Source organism: Hermetia illucens, chromosome 1 (assembly GCF_905115235.1).
Source record: "Hermetia illucens chromosome 1, iHerIll2.2.curated.20191125, whole genome shotgun sequence".
Classification (NCBI taxonomy): Eukaryota; Metazoa; Arthropoda; class Insecta; order Diptera; family Stratiomyidae; genus Hermetia; species Hermetia illucens.
This window is the reverse complement of record NC_051849.1, coordinates 60,360,044-60,377,712: the sequence shown is the minus strand read 5'-3', so window position 1 is coordinate 60,377,712 and position 17,669 is coordinate 60,360,044. Positions and strand designations below refer to the sequence as shown.

The window sequence follows — 17,669 nt, the reverse complement described above, 5'->3', positions numbered from 1 at the left end:
ACGGAGGATTTTTATAAATACAAACTTAAAAAAATGGCGTTGGTTTTAACGAAATGTTCATAGTCCTAAACGAGTTTTTTAAAGGAATTAGAAATCCTTCGATTAGCTATTATCATAATAAATAAGTAGTATAAATCTGGTGTTGATTGGAATGGTAGTTTTTTAGTAATAGTGTACATCGCGAAAGTACTTTAAAAAAATATGATTCTCAGATAATCGCCTTTAAAGTTCAAGTTTGGTCTTTCATATTAAAACTTAACTTTTTTGAAATTGCATGGGGTCTTCGATTCCAGAGCCATATTGTATTCCCTCTACAGACTCCAAAACATCATTTTGATACTGCCTACAAACCATTTTATCTTCTCTTGTGGCTGCAACTATAAGCAGTATATTTGGCGGTGAAGGTTTATAAGTCTATACATAACCACGCTGGAGTAGTGAGATAAAGTGTTATAAATGGCTATAACTTCGGACCTGATACTCTGGTTGATGTGAAATTTTGTGAGAACATTCTTGAAATAATGCGAAGAATATGCAGTAGGCAAATTTTTGATTTTCCTCGCCAGCAGAAGTCGAAGTCACATACCATTTCGTACCGTGAGACAGTTTACGACTAGAACATCGAAAAGGAAGTGAAGGAAGGGAAAAACAGCTAAAATAATAAAAAAACATTTCTATTTAATTTGGCCTGTTTTTCTTCTGGAATCGGATGACTGTTTTCAGCTTTAGCCATGGTTGCTATAATAGTCTAAGCATGGTCAAATTAGAAGAGTGGAAAGGAAAAGAGTTACCATATACTTATATCTCAAAGTCCAGTTTATATTCCATGTGACGGTTTCTTTTATGTATATTTTGAAAGCAGAATATGTTGAAAGTATACTGGAGAAATTTTACATCCAAATCCAAAATATTTACCAAGCTATAGCAAATAGAATAGCACGCGCCATGTTGACGTGTACACAAACGAACATGCAACTGTTGGAAAAAACAACTAAAATTCTGTTGAACCGATTGGGCTGAAATTTTCACACATTATTTTACACATCAGTAGCCCTAATCCGAAATCGATTATGTATTTTCGCTAACAATTTCATATTTTTATTCTGGATTTTCAATGCAAAAGAGCCCCGATTTTTCAAAACTTTTTTTACCACTCCGCCATTTTAATGGTTAGTAAGGTAAAATTATCATCGTGGTTTAGTCGATAGAGGTAAGTATACAGAATAAGAAATCGTTTTAGATTACCGGAAATAGAGATCCGTAGCCTACACAATGACGAAATCTATGAGCGATACCATGACCGTCCGGTTGTGGATAAAATCCGGCTCAATAGGTTACGGTGGGCGGGTCACTTAATCCGTATGGATGAAGATGATCCCACCCGGAAAGTCTATAAGGGCAATATCTATGGTAGGAAAAGAAGACGAGGCAGACCCTGCCTAAGATGGAGCGATGGCGTGGGCCAGGACGCCAGACAGCTTTTAGGGATATCGAATTGGTGGACCTCGGCGCAAAACCGGGATGTCTGGAGTTCCTTATTAAGGCAGGCCTAGACCGGATACCGGTTGTTGCGCCGTTGATGATGATGATGATGATGATGAAATAGAGATGTGTTTATCACCAGGCATCCACCATTTTTTTAGAGGAGCTCACTTTTACTTTTACTTTTACTTTTTGGTTAACATATCGTGCGTTACTTAGGAAAACCCCGTTAAGGAGAAACCACATTAGGAGGCCTATTTCCATCGACTTTTGTGGGATTTTTTGTGGTGTAAAAAATTTATTGAAATCCAGTCAAATTTGGACAATATATTGGTCATATTCCGAACAACTTTTGACAATTATTTTGAAAAATTTAAGGCAAAAATAAAAAAGTAACGCCACATTATTCCGCTGAAGGTCGTAACTAGAGTTTTCCAACTGCAGGAGGTGTAGCGATTTCAATTTTTATTTGAAACCAAAAAGGTTTTAATTTTACATCACTAACTTATTTTCTAAGAATATAAACCTCGCTGCAATTGAAAATAGTCAAAAGTAGAAATTTGGCAAAAAAAAAAATGGGCGCTCGACCCGATAATCGCTTGCCATACCCATAAAATCTATGGAACGCGAATCTCGTCTTGAAATTTCTGCAGTGTATTCTAAGATTTAAAATATTTTTAAACAGAAATTTATTAGCTAGCTTTATTCAAGGTAGGTAAGTAAAGAACTTGGGGTTTTGGGGTTAGGTTATAAAAATTTCCGCCGGGTGACTGTTCATAATTGGCAAATATTAAACGTGTTAGTTCCTCCAGATAAAAGTGGAGCTCCAGACAAGGGTCTACTGATGCATGTTTCGACATCACTATATCCGTCAGGGAAGCGAGCGGGCTACTTGTTGTTATTGTCCCTGAACGTCTATTCAATAAAATTTTATTATACCTTAACCTGTTGCTTCGGCAATCCCTGAGGCGTTTATGTATTTGATGGGATATTAAAAGAAGGGAAACACTAATAAAGTCATTCCATCGCGCAGGTGAATCCGTGAGATTTCAAAACTTGATATGAAAAAAAACCACGGTGAATCAGTTTCTTGTTTCTTATCAAAGTAGTCAATATTGAAGGGACTGGTCATTGGAATTGGCATTTCAAGGATTTAAGGTTCCATTTTGGCTTGTATTGCGTAATATACCATGACTGTGTATTTTTCCAAACCAACAACTCGAGTAATTAAAATTGACTTCTAACCAGAATCTTTCTGCGGTGCTTCACATTCTCATCACTATGCTCAAAAATGACAAGATGTTATGGAATGCTTCTTCAGGATTTCGCCTTTTTCCTCCATTCGAATAGAACTGATGCAATCGTGTTGGAACCAATTCACGGAGCGATAGAGGCGTCCATTGCGACTGCACCCAGCGTTTGTATGTCATTTCAGTCGGTATAGTATTTTTGTACAGGTTCGTGCCGACGCTAATCCACGAACATTAACGAAACTGATTAGGATGCGATGTGACATGATGAAACGGATAGCAAAATTGCCAAATAAATAACTCTAACCGCTCTAGGTGTTCTAAAAGCAATAGCAATTTAACTAAATAAAAGGCAAAAAATAAATTTAGTGGACTTTTTACAGTCAGCAATTTTTTTTCTCATTTTTTTTTAATTATTTATTCCATAAAATTATTCCTCAAAATTTCAAGTCGAAACTCACAATAGTTTTTTTTTTAAATCTCATCAATTACATCAATTTCGTTTTACAATGCCGCGTTGTTCTTTTGCTATGAGGTGGGCATACCATGCCCCCATCAATTGTTGGCAGATCTGTGATTTCGATGCAGGAGAAAATGAGTGAAAAAGGAAGTAACAGTAGTATTATAGTATTTGTGTATGGAAATAATAAGACTTTTTAGGGAAATCTTTCACTGTTTGGGGCTATCTTTGCAGAGCTTGGAATAAAGGTGCTGAACGAGTTTGGCAAAACACAGTATAGACTCAAGTTGGAATACTGGAAGCTGGACGTTTCCGGTATAAAGGTTTTGTGGTCATTTTATATGAGGAAGTTCCTATGCACGTTTTTATTTTGGAGGATAGCTACAATTCATAATATTCCTTCATATACTTCCAAACTTTCAGATATATGTACTTATTGAAGCCATCATCATTGTTCATCCTAAACAAACATTGTCTATTACCGCATACTAATGTGTACATATAAATATATACTTGCACATACCTATGTAAATTGTACATATAAATATATACTTGCACATACCTATGTAAATTGGCGCTGTTGGTGTCGGATAATGAAGTATAGATACTACTACATTTAATCAAGGAGTTATTTCAGTCTTGACCATCGTTGTGACAACAGTAAATAAAAAGGAAAAAAGGATGGAAAAGAGCCAAGAACGTATACATTTTCTGTATGGGTTTAAACTTGGTCATAAAGCAGCGGAGGCAACCAGGAATATTAATAGCGCATTTGGAGCTGATACGGTAAGCGAACGAACCACACGGCGGTGGTCCGAGAAATTCCGGTCAAGCGCCGTAAACCTTCAAAGTGAGCTACGTGGACATCCAGGACCACCGATTGACAACGACGAGCTGTGTTTGCTAGTCGAATCCGACACACGTCAGTCTGTGAAAGATATTGCAGAGAAACTGGGCGTATACTATTCGACAGTTTCCCGGCACTTGCAACAACTCGAAAAGGTGAAAAAGCTTCACAAATGGGTTCCGCATGCCCTTACGGAGCAAAACATGGCGCTTCGAATGGAAATTTGCAGTTCTTGACTCTCCCGCAACAGAAGCGATCCCTTTTTGCACAGAATAGTGACATGTGTTGAAAAGTGGATATTATACGACCATCGTCGCCGATCAGCGCAATGGCTAGATTCTGATGAGCCACCGAAGCATATGCCGAAACCGAGCCACAATCCGAAGAGGGTAATGGGGACTGTTTGGTGGTCTACAGCTGGAGTTGTCCACTATTCTTTTTTGGCACCTGGAGAAACGATAAATGCGCAGAAATACTATGCCCAACTCGAGGAAATGCACCAAAAATTGAGTATTCAACGGCCGAGATTGGTCAACAGAGATGGTGTGACACTCCCGGCAGTACACGACCTCATGCATCCAGAACAACTGCTCAAAAGTTGGACGAATTGCAGTATGAGACTCTGCCTCATTGTATTGTATTGTATCACCGGACCTTTCGCCAACCGATTACCACTTTTTTAAGCTTTTGGATCATTTTTCGCGGAAAAACAATTTAGGAACGAAGAGGCTGTCAAAATTTAGGACAGTTGGACTTCTATGAAACTGGCATACATGCTCTTGAATCTCGCTGGGAGAAGTGTTTTGAATCGACTGGCACCTATTTTGATTAAATAAATAAATTTTTGTAAGCTTTACAGTCGTTTCAAATTTTAGTACCAAAACGGCCATTTCATTTGCAACAACCTAATACATATATCCATTGGATTGGATTGAACACTACCCGCAAACAATTTTTGTATCTGGTCGGTTTTGATCCCAGGGTGGAGGTGATGTCATCAGACACTGGAGTTTTTCTCTATTTTTGTTTAATTCGAAACCTGACAAGGGTATGAATTATTGTTCGAAAACGCCGAGTCTACAACTGACTGGTTCCAGCTAATACAGTTGAGCCTGCTATCTACCGAAGAGCGTCACTTTCTGAATAACTATTACTTAGTGGCAGTACAGAAGCTCGATTCTGAATTATCATATCGCTGCCACCACCACTGTCATTTGCTGAATAACTGTCAGGACAATCTAACAAATACTTTAAATAAAAGCCTCTAATCTTTTTTTTTTTTCGTTCAGCGCAGAATTTAAATTTTTAGAAACTGTATGAAAATATGGGGGTTTACAAATAATTGAGCAATTGACCTCAATACTAAATAATAAATTATTCTTCATATAATAATAAATTGTTTATCGCCATGGGAACCGATTAATAGGCGGTGCGGCAGCGTCAGTGATCAAAAGCCTATTAATAGTCGGCAAGCGGTTAGCTGGTTAATATGCTTACGGTCGGAAAAGTGTAAGTTTGAGCATATATCGTAATGAGATGAGGCCTAGATTTTGTATAGATACATAAACGTTTTTTAAAAAAAGTGAAGTGACGGCGGCTTTACGGTTTCTTACCAGGACAGAGGCAAATCGTCAGACGCTGCCTCACCTCTGCCCTGGGAGCAGCGTGACCGTAGCGGCTCGCAGATGTTGAATGCTCATTTATATAATTCGTAAAACACGACATGCCTACGAATTATATTGAGCGCAAATCCGCCTTGCTGACCAAAGCTGGCCATGGCTGAAATATTCGTTTTGAGAATGAAGAGGGGTCCTAAGTCCGCATCAACTTAATGCAGGACCGGACCAATTGAGGAGCAACTTACTCCTTCTTTTCTGGTCCACGGACCCCTCGCTGGGCCTGCACCCAAACTTTTTTAAAAAAAGTGAAGTGACGGCGGCTTTACGGTTTCTTACCAGGACAGAGGCAAATCGTCAGACGCTGCCTCACCTCTGCCCTGGGAGCAGCGTGACCGTAGCGGCTCGCAGATGTTGAATGCTCATTTATATAATTCGTAAAACACGACATGCCTACGAATTATATTGAGCGCAAATCCGCCTTGCTGACCAAAGCTGGCCATGGCTGAAATATTCGTTTTGAGAATGAAGAGGGGTCCTAAGTCCGCATCAACTTAATGCAGGACCGGACCAATTGAGGAGCAACTTACTCCTTCTTTTCTGGTCCACGGACCCCTCGCTGGGCCTGCACCCAAACTTTTTTAAAAAAAGTGAAGTGACGGCGGCTTTACGGTTTCTTACCAGGACAGAGGCAAATCGTCAGACGCTGCCTCACCTCTGCCCTGGGAGCAGCGTGACCGTAGCGGCTCGCAGATGTTGAATGCTCATTTATATAATTCGTAAAACACGACATGCCTACGAATTATATTGAGCGCAAATCCGCCTTGCTGACCAAAGCTGGCCATGGCTGAAATATTCGTTTTGAGAATGAAGAGGGGTCCTAAGTCCGCATCAACTTAATGCAGGACCGGACCAATTGAGGAGCAACTTACTCCTTCTTTTCTGGTCCACGGACCCCTCGCTGGGCCTGCACCCAAACTTTTTTAAAAAAAGTGAAGTGACGGCGGCTTTACGGTTTCTTACCAGGACAGAGGCAAATCGTCAGACGCTGCCTCACCTCTGCCCTGGGAGCAGCGTGACCGTAGCGGCTCGCAGATGTTGAATGCTCATTTATATAATTCGTAAAACACGACATGCCTACGAATTATATTGAGCGCAAATCCGCCTTGCTGACCAAAGCTGGCCATGGCTGAAATATTCGTTTTGAGAATGAAGAGGGGTCCTAAGTCCGCATCAACTTAATGCAGGACCGGACCAATTGAGGAGCAACTTACTCCTTCTTTTCTGGTCCACGGACCCCTCGCTGGGCCTGCACCCAAACTTTTTTAAAAAAAGTGAAGTGACGGCGGCTTTACGGTTTCTTACCAGGACAGAGGCAAATCGTCAGACGCTGCCTCACCTCTGCCCTGGGAGCAGCGTGACCGTAGCGGCTCGCAGATGTTGAATGCTCATTTATATAATTCGTAAAACACGACATGCCTACGAATTATATTGAGCGCAAATCCGCCTTGCTGACCAAAGCTGGCCATGGCTGAAATATTCGTTTTGAGAATGAAGAGGGGTCCTAAGTCCGCATCAACTTAATGCAGGACCGGACCAATTGAGGAGCAACTTACTCCTTCTTTTCTGGTCCACGGACCCCTCGCTGGGCCTGCACCCAAACTTTTTTAAAAAAAGTGAAGTGACGGCGGCTTTACGGTTTCTTACCAGGACAGAGGCAAATCGTCAGACGCTGCCTCACCTCTGCCCTGGGAGCAGCGTGACCGTAGCGGCTCGCAGATGTTGAATGCTCATTTATATAATTCGTAAAACACGACATGCCTACGAATTATATTGAGCGCAAATCCGCCTTGCTGACCAAAGCTGGCCATGGCTGAAATATTCGTTTTGAGAATGAAGAGGGGTCCTAAGTCCGCATCAACTTAATGCAGGACCGGACCAATTGAGGAGCAACTTACTCCTTCTTTTCTGGTCCACGGACCCCTCGCTGGGCCTGCACCCAAACTTTTTTAAAAAAAGTGAAGTGACGGCGGCTTTACGGTTTCTTACCAGGACAGAGGCAAATCGTCAGACGCTGCCTCACCTCTGCCCTGGGAGCAGCGTGACCGTAGCGGCTCGCAGATGTTGAATGCTCATTTATATAATTCGTAAAACACGACATGCCTACGAATTATATTGAGCGCAAATCCGCCTTGCTGACCAAAGCTGGCCATGGCTGAAATATTCGTTTTGAGAATGAAGAGGGGTCCTAAGTCCGCATCAACTTAATGCAGGACCGGACCAATTGAGGAGCAACTTACTCCTTCTTTTCTGGTCCACGGACCCCTCGCTGGGCCTGCACCCAAACTTTTTTAAAAAAAGTGAAGTGACGGCGGCTTTACGGTTTCTTACCAGGACAGAGGCAAATCGTCAGACGCTGCCTCACCTCTGCCCTGGGAGCAGCGTGACCGTAGCGGCTCGCAGATGTTGAATGCTCATTTATATAATTCGTAAAACACGACATGCCTACGAATTATATTGAGCGCAAATCCGCCTTGCTGACCAAAGCTGGCCATGGCTGAAATATTCGTTTTGAGAATGAAGAGGGGTCCTAAGTCCGCATCAACTTAATGCAGGACCGGACCAATTGAGGAGCAACTTACTCCTTCTTTTCGGCGGATTTGCGCTCAATATAATTCGTAGGCATGTCGTGTTTTACGAATTATATAAATGAGCATTCAACATCTGCGAGCCGCTACGGTCACGCTGCTCCCAGGGCAGAGGTGAGGCAGCGTCTGACGATTTGCCTCTGTCCTGGTAAGAAACCGTAAAGCCGCCGTCACTTCACTTTTTTTAAAAAAGTTTGGGTGCAGGCCCAGCGAGGGGTCCGTGGACCAGAAAAGAAGGAGTAAGTTGCTCCTCAATTGGTCCGGTCCTGCATTAAGTTGATGCGGACTTAGGACCCCTCTTCATTCTCAAAACGAATATTTCAGCCATGGCCAGCTTTGGTCAGCAAGGCGGATTTGCGCTCAATATAATTCGTAGGCATGTCGTGTTTTACGAATTATATAAATGAGCATTCAACATCTGCGAGCCGCTACGGTCACGCTGCTCCCAGGGCAGAGGTGAGGCAGCGTCTGACGATTTGCCTCTGTCCTGGTAAGAAACCGTAAAGCCGCCGTCACTTCACTTTTTTTAAAAAAGTTTGGGTGCAGGCCCAGCGAGGGGTCCGTGGACCAGAAAAGAAGGAGTAAGTTGCTCCTCAATTGGTCCGGTCCTGCATTAAGTTGATGCGGACTTAGGACCCCTCTTCATTCTCAAAACGAATATTTCAGCCATGGCCAGCTTTGGTCAGCAAGGCGGATTTGCGCTCAATATAATTCGTAGGCATGTCGTGTTTTACGAATTATATAAATGAGCATTCAACATCTGCGAGCCGCTACGGTCACGCTGCTCCCAGGGCAGAGGTGAGGCAGCGTCTGACGATTTGCCTCTGTCCTGGTAAGAAACCGTAAAGCCGCCGTCACTTCACTTTTTTTAAAAAAGTTTGGGTGCAGGCCCAGCGAGGGGTCCGTGGACCAGAAAAGAAGGAGTAAGTTGCTCCTCAATTGGTCCGGTCCTGCATTAAGTTGATGCGGACTTAGGACCCCTCTTCATTCTCAAAACGAATATTTCAGCCATGGCCAGCTTTGGTCAGCAAGGCGGATTTGCGCTCAATATAATTCGTAGGCATGTCGTGTTTTACGAATTATATAAATGAGCATTCAACATCTGCGAGCCGCTACGGTCACGCTGCTCCCAGGGCAGAGGTGAGGCAGCGTCTGACGATTTGCCTCTGTCCTGGTAAGAAACCGTAAAGCCGCCGTCACTTCACTTTTTTTAAAAAAGTTTGGGTGCAGGCCCAGCGAGGGGTCCGTGGACCAGAAAAGAAGGAGTAAGTTGCTCCTCAATTGGTCCGGTCCTGCATTAAGTTGATGCGGACTTAGGACCCCTCTTCATTCTCAAAACGAATACATAAACGTATTTCTTTCAGATTGCTCAGTTGGGTAGGTTCTGAGATCGAGATCTATTTCACTTTTCGAAGCACACACTTTGAGTCCTCACTCCCCTGCGTTTCACCCAATATCCCAATATCAGGAATAAAATAATTTTTGAAAAGTACTAATTCAGCTCTTTCGTTTGATACCCCACATGACCACATTCTGTAAAAAAAATGTTGCTTACCCCTTCGCCATGTCCAATGGACAAAGTCGGCATATCTCAGATATTCAGCCTGCTTTGATTGAAATATTTGTTAATCAAAATCTGAAGGCCTTATTGTTTTTGTGAGCAAAGGTAACTAACACGATGTTACGATAGCAATTGTTCCCATTCTAGTGGAATTTCACGGGATACGTTATGATATTAATTCACCCTGGTAACCATTTACTCCCCACTGGACATCAAGTTTTATGTGCAGTTAATGGCATATTATTGTATTATATCGAGCCGCCCAGCTTACGAATTGCGGAATAAACAGAGAAATGGTTACTATCGAGGGTGAATCGACTATAATGTGGATAATTTCCTGTTCGCAATACATATTACATAAGATATTTTTATGGTCATCCGAAAACTGGAGTGCAGAGACTAGCAACGTAAATATGAAAAGGGATTAATTCTATTGAGTCCCTGTGATGAATCTTTTCTGTAGGTTCGTTGATTTTGCAATGGTTTCTCATAGTTTGTAGATTTTAATTTGGTCTGAGTTTCTTGGAGGTTATCCCCAAGGACAAATACATCTACATTTCAAATGACTGGCTTCGTAATATTTTCAGCCCGCGGTGCAATTTAATTTTTCAAACTGCTTTCTCCGCATAGTGTACTGTGTTGACTAATAGAGTGACGAGTCCAGGTCTTACATATCTATTATTACAAAATGTGGGATAAATTCGCTAGACTTATTCCTTAAAACTTGGCAGATATTTGCCCATAGTCTTGTTTCTACTTTTTCATCAGTTGAGTTGGAGGTATTTTTGATGTTGAAAAATATAGTAATGTTCAAAGGGCAAGCTTATGACGCACTGTTTTTGATGCTCTTGCCTGAATAAGTCATAAGTCAGCATATACCTCCAGTAGAGTTTCCTTTTCAAGAACATAGTATCACAGCTTGAACTTCCATTTCAATTAATATTTCGATTTCAAATAGAAAAACAATCGTACGTTAAAATAACCCCATTAGATGACCTAACTCCATTAGATGGTCGGGTGTCAGAAGGACTTGCATGAACCATCAATAAGGAAAAACTTCAAAACTACTCATGCGGGGGTCACAGCATCCTTTTCTATATGTGCAAACTAAATGATTTATGGAACTATGTTTTATCGTTTTTGGGCTCATCCATGTTTCTATTGTTTCTATAATATTTATCCTTACTGGGTTCGCTAAGGGTGCCAGTTCGTTAGTTTTGCGTTTTATGTTGCATGTTTTTGATTGCCATCAGGTGGGCTTGCTGAGCTCAATGACCCACGGATCAATAAGATCCAATCTAGCGTCAGCACTGGGTTTCCAGCGCATTCAATTTAATAAAATGTACATGAATTTAGACTTTGTCTGAAGTTTGAGGTAATTGGTAAGAAACTGTTTCCTACTAGTTTGGTTCCTGGATTCCAATTTTTTAAAAACTTGTCCGCCGCTTTTTTAATCTACTTTTAGCGGCTTGTTTTAGCCTTCTATTCGCTTAGTATTTTTTAGATTTCAATTTCGTTGGTATATAGGCAAATTGTGCCTTGATATATGGGAATGTCGAACCAAAATCGATTAAGGGCATACAACATCACATCACATCACACGGTTTGCAGCTAAATCTGAAGAAAACAGATTTTTTGACAATCTGTTACAGTGAGACTGTCACGATCACCATTAGGGACAGTTGTCTAGTATAATTTTTGCTTGAAATAATAGTCGTAGCTCATTCAATGGTGAAGTGCGTTAGGGAATCAATTCGGATCATAGTTGTAATTGGTGTGGCGTCGAAAACAAACGAGGAATTGATTGGAATCACGAAGACTTTATATGCTCGACAATAGCTTGAAAATTTGTCAGTTCTGCCAGGACCAAGTTACAATCGAGAATTTGACACTTTGGATTTTCGGTTTATTCTCTTACCTAGCTACCTTATTCCGCTGTTTAGGTTCATTTCTACAGTTAGCGCTGTTAGGATTCTCAAATTAGCTTTTGTGGACTTTCCGATGCCTTAGAACAAATACAATGCGTTATAACATTTAGGTCTGCTAAATACATTAAGGGGCATTGCAAACCAGGGAGGGAGTCACGTAGCCACGTGTCGGTAGCCTGACATTTTCTTTTTGTCTTATGTCTGACTCGGTCATATATATATTTGCACTCTCAATACAATTACGTAAAATACTCAGAAATGTTTTGTATTCAGATCACGTCATAGAAACCTTAAGCGATAGATATGAAACGCCAGCAATTTAAACTGATAAGGAAGTGAACATTTGCAAAAAAGACTACCAAAGATATTGATGAATGCTTAAAATGAATAGGTGTGTCTAAATATAATTTCTATAGATACTGATCAAGGTGTGGGTAGAATTATTTGGAGTAATTCATCAGTTAAATCGAATTTTCAATAAATTAAGAGCTATTAGAAAAATGCCGACACTTATGAATATTTGAAGTTATGAAGCATGAAATTAATTATGTTTTGACTATAATGTCAATATTAAAACTATAATTGAACAAATAACTAATCATTAAGAAACTCATTAAACTTATTATTGGGAAGACAACAATTCATCTAAGCTCCTCCGCTTCTAATCTTAAGAATGGTTTGAGGGCAACATCCCACTGGGCTCTCCATGCCCGGAGTCAAGCTCGGTTGGTAGAGTAAGGCAGTCTAGTATTGTCAGAAATGTCAAAACAAAACTGGTATCGAGGGTAAAGTAGAATACAGTAATTTCTAATAAGGAGTGTCAATTCGGACACTGTGGGCACCTTAAGGGAGCAAACAAAGGGCAACGAGGAAGGGCGCATAAAGCGAGCGATACCAAAATTCGGAAGACATAGAGCCGAAGGACTAAGTAACACTTTGATACTAAAATTTGTTTCTACAGCAATTATAAGTTGGTAGACTGGACCGAGTCGTAATTTGAGATCTTTTATTACTTATGCATAACATTGAACAATGAATTAAGATAATTAATTTATTAAATTATTGGCTTGTTAACTAAATTTTGTTAATTGATTCCATTGTTCCTTTATTAGGAATTACGATCGACAAATATAATAAATTTATCTTGAGGAACGAACTCTTTAATTTGCCGACCTTTTACTTCTCCTCCTCTTCTGGAGACTCAGAAAATCTCAACAGAAGTATCTTAAGTGTTGGAAATCGTGAGGTTCCAAGGAACGGGGGCAAAACCCGGACGACTCGTCATTTCATACTAATTTTTGCGAGCTTATACTCAGCCCTCCTGGTTTACAATAATTAATTGGGGTTAACCGTTTGTCCATCCTTCCAACTACCAAGTTCAGAAAAAATATTAAAAAGTTGTGTTAAAGCACTGCAAATTCGGATGGTGGTAAGTTTTTTCATGTAAGTATTTGTCAGGATCAAAACCTTATCTGTAACGCGCGGAATTTGCAGGATGGAGGTTGTTGTAATCGTAATGTTTTTCACTGCCAGACTTTCAATGTTCGATAAATAGAAATGAAAACCTACCCCTTAAGTCATCATCAACGGCGGAACAACCGGTATCCGGTCTAGATCTGACCCCTTAAGTGCTGCGCGAAAACAGATTTTCTTTCAGTATCGCTGTGAAAGTCAGCCGGCATTCGGAATGGTAATTAACATAGCGCTGACATGTTAAGTTTTTTCATTGCGATTTTCATCGACTACTCTTTAGCTGGTCGGCCAGGTTAAAACTGGGTACTCACTGTCCAACAATGACAGTGGAATTAATGGAGAGTAATGGAGAATTCGGTAACGGTTTTCATAATTGGCTTAGAAGGTGCGAAACGTTTAGTGTGGGAACTTGAAGGCTGGAGTTGTTTTGCGACGGTCAAATGACCATCTAGAGGTCCTCTTGAGGTGATGCGAAATTCGCTTCAACAAGCTTTTACCTCTAGAAGTGATTAATCTCGAATCGCTTTGGGTATGTTTTGCAAATAACCCTTGGTTATTGATCTATCTGCAAGCATTTCGAAAAAACTGCTCGATTTACTGTATGACGTCGGTGAATTTTCAAAACCTCTTCATGTTTCTGTCGATATTTGTCAAGAAAACTACTCTTTGTTCTTGTTGCGGACACTATCACACGGGACATCTATTATCCAGCGCCTTATACATTGTTTCATGCAGATGATGTTTTTCATAGCGTCCCATAACAATGGTGATCTTGAGCAACTTGTTCAAAAATGAAATTATCACCTCATGCAACATTGTCTCATTGTATTCAAATAAAACAGGTTTTTCGACTGTTACTGCACGCATTACCACAATTTGAATGAAGTGGCGTTCTTTGAGGTCTATGTATTAACGAACGTCTCAAATCAAAAATTTACCATAATGTCGTTTGCTCTGTCGCCCTCTATGGTTCAGTGCTGGCCGACTATGAAAGACAATGAACAGGGCTTCGCGATAGTAGAGATGAAGATGTTAGGAATCTTCGATCGTATGGTCATATAATTCGCGCTAAAAAGAATTCAATTGCTAAGGTTGGTCTGAACATCGAAGTCGATTGAAAACGACCAAAAGGCAAAACAATATAATTTCTGATACAATTGGGTGATTTTGGCTGATTTGCATAGAAGATGCGAAATCAATGCGGAAAAAGTTGGGACTATTGATGGCGATGTGGAAGTACTAAGATTGGAAGTAACCTACCCACATATGTGATAGTGGTATGTAACACGACATGACGTTGTTATATGATTGTAGAAATGTAGATCTATAAATCTTAAGCCTCTATTCCTTATTGACAGTGGATAGGCGAGATATTAAGGAAAGACGGCAACTAATGCCATGTAATGGAATTTACTATCTCACTAGTCACGCTAAAAACACATGGTACAGAACAGTGGAGGAGGAGTGCAAACTTATTGAGAGGTCCTAGAAGCAGCTGAAGAACATTCCAGCAAGTCGTCAACGATATGTCTAGGTATGGTTGACATCCTATGTCCCATTCAAAGGTAAATGGGAATCGTATCAGTCTCCTGGTATCAAGTTTTTATCGCCGTAAAAAAACATGCACGTATTTTAAATAATTGGAAGATAAAAGTTTGATTACGTTTGACATCTTGTCAATGGCCCTTGCAAACAATGATTCCTGTAAGCTACGTGCAAAGAAACTCATCCTTTACTGTCGCTCCCAAAGTAGAATTGATTGGCTTTTTCGAAATGTCTCATTAAAATGGAAGGTTCCGCGATCGAATTTGTCAATATATATTACAGGACTTACACACAAACTACACAGATAAACGCTTATCGTTTCAAATAAAATTGACACGTCTACGGGTTTACTACTCTAATCAAGTACTTGCATAACAACATTAACTGTGCTTTATTTGATTCGCTTAATCATATACGGAAAAGTTAAATCGCAAAAATGACTGACTTTCCTCCAGGTCTAGTTCGGTATCCATACATTTTGTGATGTCAATGACCACGTACGTCTCTACCAGTACTTGTAGGCTTCTTATTGTTTCGAAGCACGTACAGCCTTCGTGGTATTGCCATGGAATGGTTAGAATGCGTATTGATTTATATATGTACACTTAAATTGTCTACGTATTGTACTTTTTCCGTACACATGATATTCTCGATATCATTGGGAATTCTTCGAAAGGAAAGTAATTGGTATTTATTCTTTGTTATGGCTTTCGAAGCAAGCAATAAAAATCATGCAGCAAATCTAAAGTATAAATTGTTAATGGAAAATTGAACATAGTTGACTTTGCAATGGCAGGTGTGAATATAAATTTCTCTTTTAAGGTCTTCTTGGTATCCGTGTATGAAACACAAAACCCTTCAGAATCGCCTCACAGGATGTAGTTGTGGAATTCATGCAAATGACACGCGTGACATTAACGAAAATAGACCATCCATTCAGAATTTCAAACGATATGATCTTAATCACACAAACTTCCCACCGGATTCGAGTTCAAAGAAATGGTTGGATTCGCTCTATATCTTGCGTTATAGTTTTGGAAAACTGGCAATGGTTTTTGTCTGTCAGTTTACCTGTGAAACTGTTTGCTTGCCCGTCTGGCTGCAAAACACAACTGTCGGTCACGAAATTTAATGGAGGTGTGGGAACTATGAAGTCCCGTGTTTGCGGGCGATACAAGTTTGGAGCGTTTAAGAGTATATATGTACGTATATGTTTAATAGTTGTAAATGGGTGTTTATTCTCCAAATATACTGGTTTCAAGTGTGATCCTGAAAAAGCAGATGATGCTTTTACATTAACTCTTAGTTTAAAAATACGAGTCATCTTTCCAAAATGTATTAAATGAAGCTAATAATTAGATTTTAGAGACAAGCCATGAAACCCAACCTTTTCTGTACAGACAGATTTGGTACCATTTGAACCACACGCTTTGCCGAATGCACCACAATATTGGTTTTCGACAAATTCTTCGATATATATATATCGACTCAACTATCGTCTCAATTAATCCTTCGATCGCAACGGCCTTACATTCTGCGCGAAAAATCGCTGTCGGTTTGGTAAGTTATTGTCTTTAATTGTTTTGGCCAACTTAAAGCAAGCAAGTGTCCTTGTTAAATCCTTGAAAAAGCAAGTCGGGAAGCCGGAAGCAGGACGTTTCAGGTATAAAAGGTTTTGTGTATTTCTTATATAAAAAAATTTGAGTGTGTGTTTGCCCCATTAGTGCGTAGCACGTAATATATGCATATATTATGTAAGAATATCCACATCATATTTGATTGACTGTATTTGATGAAAAAAAAAATTTACACCCCCTTTTGCATGTATGGGGACCTCCCTTAAATTCGTCGTGAAATGATTTAACTCACTGTATGCGTGAGCGTTGACAGTTCCCAGCTTTCTACCAAATTTGGTGCCAATCGCTGTAACCGTCTCCGAGAAAAATGCATGTGACGGATAGACAGACAGACAAACAGTTAAGTCCTTGAGGGTTTGACGTGAGCACCTGTCTAGACGACTTAATCCCATAGTGTTCTTAAGACGGGGATTGATTTTGTGAGCACAATCAGAGCCCCGCTGAGACAAGCAAAAACGATACCAGTCTATACCAAGTGCATGGCTTAGCATTCATACTGGTGGATGCAAAACCTACCTAAATCTCTACCGAACTAAGGAGTACGGCACCTGTGTTGAAACACAACACCACGCCGAGTTCCGAAGGTCCCTTCTCGCTTGAGTATAACCAACAACCCCCATAAAGCTTCCACTAGGGGGCAAATAACCGAGCTGTACTCAGATACAACTGGAGTTCACCCGAAGTATGAGAGTCCAGAGGCTATCTCGGTTCCCATGGTACCAGTACACCCCTGGTGAGGTTTCGTGACCAATTTGCCACTTCAGATGAGTCCCCGTGCAGATTCGGGTCTGATCGCCCTGATTAGGCCTTTGGAGCATTCGTCTACTGCATCAGGGCCGGCAAGCCAAAGTGAGTACAGTGTCTCCCGGTGCTACCACTATAGAGGTTCTCCTCAGCCACTTGGTTTTGGTTTGGCCGACAGGGTTACCGCTTCGTCTTCTTCACCGCCATCTCTGAGGACCAGATAGACAGACAGACAGTAAACCGATTTTAATAAGGTTTTGTGTTTACACAAAACTTTAAAAAAGATGGTCTCACTCGCTGAGGCACACAGACTTCTGTAATAGTCCAAATTAAAAAAATCTTTTTATTCTGTAGATTTGTCCAAATGTACTGAACCTAAAATGTGGAAAATTTTTTAAAAAACAACAAAATTTGTGATTTTTTTTTCTAAATTGTGGTTAATTTTGTGTTATCTTAAATTGTTAAAAAAAATATTTAT

General features: G+C 40.4%; 1 protein-coding gene across 1 annotated transcript in view; it reads left to right on the top strand.

Moving 5' to 3' along the window:
• Nucleotides 1-17,669, top strand: part of LOC119656007 (cAMP-dependent protein kinase type II regulatory subunit) — a 265,746-nt gene that overhangs the window by 57,847 nt on the left and 190,230 nt on the right. The gene's annotated exons all lie outside the window — the stretch shown is intronic.